Genomic DNA, 10,823 nt, shown 5'->3' with positions numbered 1-10,823 from the left:
GTTCCACTGTTGAGGACTTGTAGACCCATGGCTGGGGAGTGGACAGGTTTATTATAATGGTAATCTGTATTTGCCATGTCACAGCACCGTCAAAGGATATATGCATATATCCTTTTCAGGAGGGAAAGCATTGTCATCTGCTGTCCCCACCACATCCTGGTGGCGCTGCCACTGCTTGGTCCACAACTGCTTGTATATCAGAGTTATCACTGCTCATTTTGTAGTTAACCTTCCCTGAAGGTCATTCCACTATTCGCCACCTGTGGACACACTGGGTAGCCGTACAACTTCTCTGCCAGTACAGCTCTCGGGCCTCGTCACCCATCTTTGGACCCACAGATAAAGCAGTCATGGAAGACAATCATCCTCAACTGTGAGGGATTGCTGATGATAATGACATACACAGAGGAAGAGACAGTCCTGGGTCTAAACACCTTGTGTTCCAAATAGCCCTCTTTATCTTCTTTTAGAGAGGGCTGAGGTTGAATACTTCCTTTTCTCTTGTAATTTATCTCAATCAATGGTACTCTTGGTCCCATGTCAGATAAGTGGCGTGGGGCCAGTCTGTGGGCTGGACCAGTCCCCACATGCCAGGATCAAGCCCTGTGCCACCTCTGTCCAGCACTGCTAGGCCCTGTGCCACTCTGTGCTGCCCTGCTCGGCCCTGTACTACGCTGCCCTGCTCCGATTGGACCTGTTTGGCCCTGCAGCACTCCAACTGAGTGTGCAGGGTTAAGGCCAAGCAGAGTCAATCTAGCATGCAGGGCCATACTGTCCAGCCTTGGGGCTTCCCTGGCTCTGGAAATTTGACAGCAGGGGAGCTGCAGTTAGCTGCCACTGTTCCCCTGCTGCCTAATTTACAGACCCGTGGGGAGTCCCACAGGCTGGATAACATAGATCTGTTGGCTGCATCTGATTCAGATAGTCTACTGCTCTGAACCATTGCAAGAATTGCTGCAAACATGCAGGTCAGTGAATATTACTGTCTTTATTGACAGCATTCCCAAAATTATCACTGCAAGTATTTCCTGAGGATAGGCTATAGAGTTTGTCACCAGGACTGAGAGGAAATGCTGCCTTCTCTCTCACTGTGACTGAAGGTTTGAATGAGGATATTGGAGAAGGAGAGTCCTATTCTGGGGTGTGGTACTGGTCCCTGCCAGTAAATGTCTGAACCTGTGAAGAGTTGAGCATCCTGAAATCTTGCTGATTTCAGTTGTAGTTGAGGGGTACAGGTTTATGTCCAGAATGGGTAATGTAGGGTATTATTACTATTCCACACTTGGTGTTCCCCTCACAGCATACATAAAAGCCTCTTGCCTCCAGTGAGGGTTAAGGGAGCTCATCATATCATGGGATTAGGTCTGTAGTTGGCTAATCTGAGCATGTTTTGTTGCCGGGTCAAACTGCCTTCCTTTCCATGTTTCAGCTGGGTTCTGTTCAGTGATGCAAATTAGGCCTGAATTTGCCATCTTTTGGGGGCTCTTGCACTCAGCACCTTTTCTGCCTTTTGCTGTTCTGGCGAACTTGTACTCATTTTACTTTCCCCCTCCATGTTATTTTTTTAACACATGGCTGCTAATAGAAATCAAAGGACCTTGCTATAGGCTTCTACTGAAAGAGATTCCTCCTCATCCGCCACGAGGCTTTCACAAGTGGTAGGCCAAATTCAAAAGAGGTGAGGAAGGTCTGGAAAGCATCAGAATCTCTATCACATGGGAGTGAGGGGTAAAAGTGAACATCAGGGAAGGACAAGGATCAACCAGTCATGAAGGGGTGGGGCAATGATATGGGGTATAGGGACTGATCCCAGAGGTGCCACGAAGGTGGGCTTCTGTATCCCGTCTGCTCAGAGCAGCCATAGTGAGGCCTATCACGGCAGTATGTGGAGGGAAAAATTGAGTTTGAAGGTAAAGGGTGAGAGAACCTGCCATTGCCAAGAGCTCCTTAGTCACCATTTCCTTGATCCCTGCTCCCTATTCCTGTCTGAGCTACAGAGAGCCAGGTGTTTGTGGATGTCAAATCCCAATTGCTCATTTAATTGAAAATAGAAGAATGCTTGCTTTAGCAACAATGGGACAAGCTCTGCTTTTGATTCCAGATGTTGAAGCCCTGTAGGGCTGCATATGTGCAACTAAAAACTGAATCTGGGTCAGTATCTCTTTGAAATGCTTTCTGTCACAGAATAATAAGCACCAGCAATGCATTAACCATCTCCAGCACCCATTGTCCTGAAGGCTCTCAAAACACTCCACCAACCTAGATCAGAAAGCTACGTGCAATTACATCAGTTTATCTCCTGGCACCCACCACTGAAATATAGCCCACTCTGGGATATTGTTTGGTGAATGGTTTAGGGCACACAAGAACCCCACAGAAGCATTTAGGGCAGGAAGTGGAGAAAGAAGGGGTATTTGATGCAGCCTTTCAAATTTGAAGGATGGATATAAAGAGAAGGGTGATAAAGTATTACCTCTGGATGCAAGGGACTTAATAAGGAGTAGCAGTCTTAAATTGCAGTAAGGGAAATTTAGGTTGGATATTAGGAAGGACTTTCTAACTATGAGGGTGGTTACAACGTTGGAACAGAGTACCTAAAGAGGCTGTGGAATCTGCATCATTGCAAATTTAAGAGCAGGTTAGACAAATGCTTGCTTGGCATGATTTGGATAGGGATGATTCTGCCTTGAGCAGCGTGTTGGACTTGGTCTCTTAAGGTCCTTTCCAGCTCTACTTTTCTATGATTCTATGATGCCAGGAGTTCCCTCCCTACTCAATAGCAATCAGAGGTGAAATTTTAAAATGACAGAATATTTTAATATGATAGAATTTAGTTGATTTTACAAAAATTTGATAAAATCTTGAATCACCATAAGCTACAAGGACTTGGTTCTACTTATCTGACAGAGAACACAAGATTCCACAGGGCACTGGTTTGGTACTAGGAAAGGGGAAAGAGCATCTCATCTTGTAGCACTAAAGCCATTTCTAGCCATCCTCTTGGATTCCTTCATAAGCCTCGTGCCCGAATACTGACCATGCTTAGTTCATGAGGCTGTCATCCTAAAGAATTGTTTAGAATGACCCTAATGAAAACTTTGCTGCCTAAACTTTGCCTGCAACTGCTGAGTGCTAGCATGATGGTGGTGATGGTTATGCAAAAACTGATCATCCCCTTGTTTAGAATTATCTGTATTGTAGCAAAGCCTGGAGGCCTATTTCTGCTAGGCCTTGTACAAATGCAAGGCACCACAATGGTTCCTTTCCCAAGCAGCCTGAAATCTGACAAAATATTGACTACAGATGTTCCAATTCCGCTTTTGCTGGCACAAATCAGCAGCAACACCATGGGATTCACAGCCACAGGTTATACTTGCCAGCATTTTCTGTTTGTACAGTGGTATGAGTCTGTTTTTCCATGTGCTGCACAAACACAGGACAAATGATGGTGGTTGTCATAAACCTTGTCATGCATCCACAGATGCATCACAAGCAGGGCCAAGGAGGTAACACTCCCTCTCTATGAGGCACTGGTCAGGCCACAGCTGGAGTACTGCATCCAGTTCTGGGTGCCCCACTTAAGGAGAGATGTGGACATCATTGAGAGGGTCCAGAGGAGGTCCAGTCACATGATCTGGGGACAGCAAGGCAGACCCTATGAGGAGATGCTACGGGACCTGAACCTGTTCAGCCTTCACAAGAGAAGGCTGAGAGAGGACCTGGTGGCCATCTGTAAATTTACCAGGGGGGACTAGCAGGGAATGGGAGAGACCCTGTTCACCCAAGCACCTCCTAGAGTAACAAGGAATAATGGCCATAAGTTGTTTAAGAGTAGGTTCAGGCTAGACATCAGAAGACACTATTTCACAGTCAGGGCAGCTAGGATCTGGAACCAGCTTCCGAGGGAAGTGGTGCTGGCTCCTACCTTGGAGGTCTTTAAAAGGAGGCTTGACAATTACCTAGCTGGGGTCATATGAGCTCACTATTCATTCCTGCCCAGGGCAGGGGGTCAGACTTGAAGATTTACTTAAGTCCCTTCCAACCCTACATCTATGAATCTATAAAGAGTTCCAGTCTAAGGAAAAGACAAAGTGACTCCAGTAGTACAGGATAACTTTAAGCAGCAGTGGCAGTGGGTTTACTCCTGACTTACACCATTAAACAGATTCAAAGCCCAACCTCCCTTACATGAGACAGCACAGTGAATTAGGGTGGAAGTAACCAGCAGGGGTGGAGATAAGCAGCAGGAGAAAATTGAAAACTCCAAGATCTTGTTCTATTCAAATGGGCTTAAGATAATTCCAGGAGAAAAAACAGAAAAAAGAAAAATCTAAAGAGCTGAATTATTTCTCCATTGTTTTCAAGGAAGTGTCAGTGACTCTTTAATGCATTAATACAGTGTTTGGGAATGAATATTTGCTCAGTGAGATATAGCTCTCCCATGGCAGAGCAGTGAAATATAGCTTTTTTTTTGCTTGTTGGCAGTGGATTTCTAGCTATATCAATTTTTATTAGTGCAGGTTTTTCTATATACATATAGCTATTTATCTAGGAAACAGGGCCAGCAGCAAGAAAGTTAAAGAAGTGGGGGGTGGGGGGAGAGGGAGGGAGGGAGGGAAGGATGAAGGATGGGAGGGAGGGAGTGATTTCAGGACATGTTGGAAGATAAGAGCCCTTAAGGCAAAATGTCTGCTGGATGGGGCTATGTGCCTGGGATAGCAGGAATTTTATTAGATTTTATCAGTGACTTTAATTTCCCCTTGTTTTCACACCCCTGTGAGCCCAGTTGCAAAAGCAGATGCAGTTTTGGGCTTCATCATCATCATGCTAGTGCTCAGCAACAGATTAGGGCCCCATGGTGCCAAGTGGTGTATAAATACAGAACTAAAAGAGAGTCTGGGCATGTCTATGCAAGATGCTTTACTGCGCAGTAGAGCATCTGCATCTACACATGCAGACACTTACTACACAGTAATTGGCTCTAATTGTGAGTAAATTTGCTACCTGCAAATGCAAGTAGCAAATTTACTTATGCTTTTAGTAACTGTGCATTAGTGCATGTGTAGTAGATGCCTGACCGGGAGCAGTGTGCTCCCAGTCAGCTAGGCAGCAGGGGCAGGGAATTTGCTTCCTGCCCTGGGGAGTTGCCTGCTGCTGGAGCGGGCTTTGCCACTAGAGCATGGCAGCAGGGAACTCACAGCCCCTGCTTGCGGGGTTGACAGTAGGAAATCCTTGTCTTCCAGCTTGGGTCCCTTCCAGAACCAGCTCCAAGATGCTGGGATTCGGGCTGGCAGATAAGGATCTCCCAGCCTTGGTCCCATGATCGCGAAGCAGGGGCTGTGAGTTCTCTGCTGCCAGGGCAGGGGGACATTGTCCTCGCCTGGGCTCCAATGGCAGAGCCCACCCCAGCAGCAGGCAGCTCCCAGGGAGCAATGTCCCAACCTCTGCCAGGAGACAGCTGTGTCCTGGCTCCCACATCCCTGCACATGTAGACATGGGAGAGTTTACTTGAGAGTAGTTTACTCAAGAGTAAACTGCTGCCAGATTATTTGCATGTGTAAACATGCCCTCTCTGTCCTAAAGAGCTTACCAGCTAAGTATAAGATAACAGAAGAATATGGTCAGATGGAGAAATGCATGATGATGACACCAGCCAGCATGATGCACAGTGGATGCAGCACCCCAGGAGCTGAACCATTATCAGATTTTATGCCGGCACTGTGGCATGGGAGAGCTTCTAGGAGGGATCAGAAAGAGGACAATAAAGAGATTTCATGGATGCTATTGGGAAGCTTCTTCTGAGCCAGAGTTGCAGGATGTGAGAAAGTATGGAGGTGCTAGGGTGATCCAGCAAGTTGGTGATGGAAGCTGCCATCATAAGCTGATTGTGGCAGGAGTCTACATTTCTGCATTGAATAAGAGGGAACAGGTAGAGTGGGGAGAAGTTATGAGTGATTGGAAGACAATCAGGGTATTGACAGGAGGCAATCTTTCACACCCGGTGCAAGCACCAGCTCGCCTCCTGTCTATGGGCCAGCCACTCACCTCAGCTTGAGGTAATAGTATCGAGATGTTAACTAGGCAGGAGGCTGCCCATTTTGAACTCCAATGTTTAGGGGACTATCTGCAGCTCCATTCCACCCCTACACTGCAGCCCAAGCCTCGCAGATGGCATCCCAGGCAGCTAAACGCAGCGGTACCCTTCACCCCCTTAGTTGTGGTCCCCTTTCTGTGACCTTCGGCTCCCTCTTAGGCCCTAGCCCCCTCTCAGGCTAGTCGGGATCCCAAGACTCTCTGCTCTGGGCATCCCTTGCAATGGGCCGCCTTGGCCCTTCAACACCACTTTGGGTCTTGGCCCCAGCATGGGCCAGTCAAAGGTCCCTCAAGACAAGTCTAAGCCGCTTGCCTGCTCACAGGGTTTGAAGCCCCCCATTTCCAGCTCAGGTGCTTTGCAAAGCATGCCTGGCCCCATGGGGTCACTCACCCCAGCAGGCTCAGGCACTTCAGGAAGCTTACTTGGCCTTTCCTACATTATATAACCCACCCAAAGTTGGGGGCTAAGGTTAAGGAGCCCTGACTCACTTTTCAATGGGGAGGTGATCACTCCTGGCATTTACATGGGCACTGCTGCTTCACAAGCAGACCCACCAGGCCTTCCTGCCCTGGCAGGTGCAGTTTTAGGTCATGCTTAGGACCAATGAGGCTTCCAAGCCAATCCCATAGCCTCACCCTTTACCTCCAAGGTGTTCCTGGCAGAGCTCAGCAGAGGGATGTTTATCCTCTGCTGACTGATCACGAACTGCCCTCTACTCAGGGAGCTGGGCCTTAAAAGTACTGTTCTAAGCAGGCACCAGCCCCTACCTGGCCCAGTCCTTAAAGTGGGTTGCACCACCAGTGCCCTGCCACAGTTATGTGTGTTGTGATACAAAAGGTGACCCTGTAATAGGCAGCAAAGAGAGAAGTGCCATGGTCAAAGCAATGGGCTGGGAAAATGACCCCTTTAGCAGAAGTCTGGATAGATCTAAGGATAGCCAGGTTGCATTTCTTAAGGCCAGAGAAAAGGATGAATAAGACAGTTTTCTCACAGCATACCCAGGAGTGCCACACAGCCAAATTGCTGCTGCTGTCTGTTGTGCTGGATTTCTTGGGAATGTGCAGCTTTGCTGCTGTAATAACTGGGTTTTCATTCATTTCTTGGTTCTACCAAGAGTGTTTTCCCAAGCTGTTTTTAGTTCCCTTTAAAATTCCCTGTAATCTAATATGACCTGAGAGTGGTCTGTGTACATGAAAGCCTGCTCCCAAAGTTGGACTTCTATTGAAGTCAATGAGTTGGGTCAAAACCACTTCATCTGGCTCCCTTATGAGAAGCACTTACCCAAGTAGTTCGCAGAGAAAGCACAGTCCCAGTAACCAGTCTGACTGGCAGTATTATACCACACTCCATCATTTTTGACTGCATATTTAGGTTGTAAGCTCTTTGGGGCAGAGAGGTGATTAGCTATGATAGTCTGAAGTCAGGCAGAAGGTAGGGCAGGGTGGTACCCTAGCCCACTTTTACATATGCTCCAGGGGTGGGTGGAGACAGCACTCTAATTTAAGCAGCTCTGAGAGCCACTCTAATTAAAGCGCTGCCATGTCTTGTGTATCAGCATCCCTGTGCTTAAAAATGGTAGCAGGAATACTTGAATTAAAGCTTGTAGGACAAGCTTTAATCCAAGTGCCCCTGCCACCATTTTTAAATGTGGGGAAGCTGATACATGACACACAGGAGGCTGCTAAGTGCAGCATTGCCATGCTCCAGCAGACTCAATTAATTGATTCTGCTGTGATGTGCTGGAATTCCAGCATATTGGAGCAGCCTCATGGCTCGTGTATAGGCACCCTTCGAGACTAGCTGATTCAGAGAAGCATGAGCTTTTGTAGACAATACTTTATTTTGTCAGACAGTTTGGGGCAAAGACCATCTCTTGCAGGGTTATTAACCCAAGACATTTTTTTTTTACTAACAATCTATAAACTTTTTACTGACAACCAACATTTTTACTGCCACATATTTTTACTGATAAAAATTTTACATAATATAATCATAACTCTTCTGCCAGGTGTTGCCCTGCTGCCAGGCCCCAGTTTAAAGGGTTGCATTCAAATGTAGGTGTTTATCAGCAACTATTGTGAAAAAGTAAAAGTTTGGATAGCAGTAAAAAGTTTGTGGTAACAAAAGCTTCTTAGGTTGGCAACCCTACTTGATTGTAACAATGGTTTTACACCATACTGCCCCTTATGGGTTCCCTATTCACTCCTGCACCCCAATATCCCTGATATCATCCTGCACCTTGGCATCATCCTTCCTGCTCCAGTCCCCCCCAGCCTTAACCTCACCATCTCCACTCCTCAAGTCGAAGGATGAACCCCCAAAGAAACAAACCTGTGACCCAGCCATGTTATAGGCAGCTGATGGGAATCAGCAGCAGCGCATGGCTGAGGGGGAGGGGGTCTACAAAGTCTTGATAAGGGTTCTTTTAGGGTGCTGTGCTCCTGCTCAAATGCCAGGTCATGCTGCTGTGGTCTGTCTGTGCTTCAGCAACTCTGTCCAGCGGCTTTCTCACTACAGAGCTTCATTCAGCTCTGTCAGCTTAGCGTTTTTACAGTTGGCTCAATTGTTTTTTCAGATTGTATGTACAAGCATTTGTATACTGATTTTTTTATTGACTGTCCAAAAATTTACAGACAGTTGGCAACCCTGATCTCTTGTTGGGTGTGTGAAATGCCTAGCACACTGGGGCCTTGATTTTCCATTGGACTATTGGATATAGTACAAAAATTAAAACTGATGAAAACAGTTTGTAAAGTTGTTCAGGATCCTTTGTTCGTTTAGCACAACCTTATTTTTATATTTATTTATCCCTTTGATGGATATGTTGCATTTTTTCAGTTAACTCATAAAAATAATTAGACCCTTAATACCATATAGCAAACATAATACAATATTCTTCCAGTCTCGGTACTAACACAGAACACTTTTCAGAACACTGGACACCTGTTTTCATTCTGTCTGCCCTTTGTGTGAATGGAAATTATCAATAGGTTTCCAAAATTTAGCTAGAAACATAAAAACCAGCCCCTATATTGTGAAAACAGGTCTAATTAGTATACCATATTTTATTGCAATGCATGTGGGAAAAGGGTCCTTTTCTGTATCTGCTTTATGTAGAGTTTGCTGTTGTTGTTATGTAGCCTATGGTGAGTTCGCTCACCATAGAAATAAATAGCAAATAAAACAACAGGGACTAGGGTTTCTTGGAGCTGATTCATCTTGATTTCTGACGTATTTTTTCTTTTCTTCCTTTTCTGAAGTAAATTGTTGCTCACTCTTTTGAAATAACTATCAAAGTGTTCAGAAATTTTATTTCCAAGCTGGTCCTCTGTAGCCTCATGTTCCTGGGATATCTTCATTGGTCTTAATTCTGCAAAAATGTATTCATATGTTTACATTGTCTTCAGTGGCATTTCTTTTCTGTGTACAGCAATGTACACAAGTAAGTCTTTGAAGAACCAAGGGCCCGTCCAATGAATAAAACTGCTCTTGTGGTCGTACTGACTTCCTCCATTTCAGAAGCTGTAAATCTGGGGTGCTTTTTGGTGCAAAGTTCTCTTGTATATTTTGTAAAGTGACATCAATCTGCCAGAGTCAGAGTAATTATTCTGCCTTTACATTGACCTCAGAATCTGGCTGTTAGATTCAAGCGAGTGAGTCAGTGAGTGAGAGTGCCTGTGTGTGTTTAAGTGAGCAGATGTACAAATGTGAGAACAGTTGAGCATATATGTGTAAGAATGTATAAATTCATGCATGTGAGTACATGGGAATGTGTGAGGAAGCATGCGTTTTGAGTGTGAGAATGTGAACGGGGTGTGTATACGAGGTCAAGGATGTGTGAGCCTGTGTATGCACGTGTAAATGTAAGGATGCATTTGTGCATGTTTGTATGTGATTATGTAATGAATTTGTGGGTATGTGACTGTGAGGATATGTAAGTGTCTGGGGATGTGTGCATTAGTATATGTTCATTTGTGAGAATGCATAAATGTGCATGTGAATGAGGATATTTGGGATATGTATAATGTGAGGAAGTGTATTGTGCATGTATGTAAATATATGTGAGTGTGAATGTTTAGAGGCATGTTTGTACATGTGTGTTCAAATACGAATAAATCTGTGAGAGAGCGTGTGTGTGTGGGCACATGTGTGTATGCATGGGTATAAGAGAGAATGTGTGTGATTGGGCACACGCATGAATGAAGAACATGTATGTGTGATCAAATGTGAGCAAATACATGTGGTAGTAGTGGTGATCTTGGAGGAAAATGGCCTGAAATGGCCTCCTCTCTCTCGGTCACTTGTCTGTCTCTGCACATGGATTAGCTTTAAAGATGAGAAGCACACCCTCCTTGTCGCCAGCCTGGGCATCACCCCTGAGTGCACATTGGCTATGCCAGCTCAGCGTGTTTGTGTGCTCTTGTGAGAGAGTTGGTAATTGTGAGCACTCCCTAAGAGAATCTCTGGGGCCAGGGGATACAATAGGCAAGGTTCTAGGGTCTGAAACTGTAGACTTTAATAAAGCCACTGACAGCAAATAAGAGGCTGACATGTGAGTCACATTACCGACAACAAGGGCTGCTTTGTAGTCCCATCTGCACCCCGATCGGGTCCTGTACAGTAACTGAAAGGACAGAACAAACTGCTGCTGCCTTCAATAAATACAAGAGTACCACAAAGGCAGCCAAACAGACCAACTTTGTGTGGCTTTGCTACATCTGACCTGCCC

Source organism: Crocodylus porosus, unplaced genomic scaffold, assembly GCF_001723895.1.
Source record: "Crocodylus porosus isolate Cpor-Errol unplaced genomic scaffold, CroPor_comp1, whole genome shotgun sequence".
In the NCBI taxonomy this organism is placed as follows: domain Eukaryota; kingdom Metazoa; phylum Chordata; order Crocodylia; family Crocodylidae; genus Crocodylus; species Crocodylus porosus.
The sequence above is the reverse complement of the archived record's forward strand: the minus strand, read 5'-3'. Positions refer to the sequence as shown.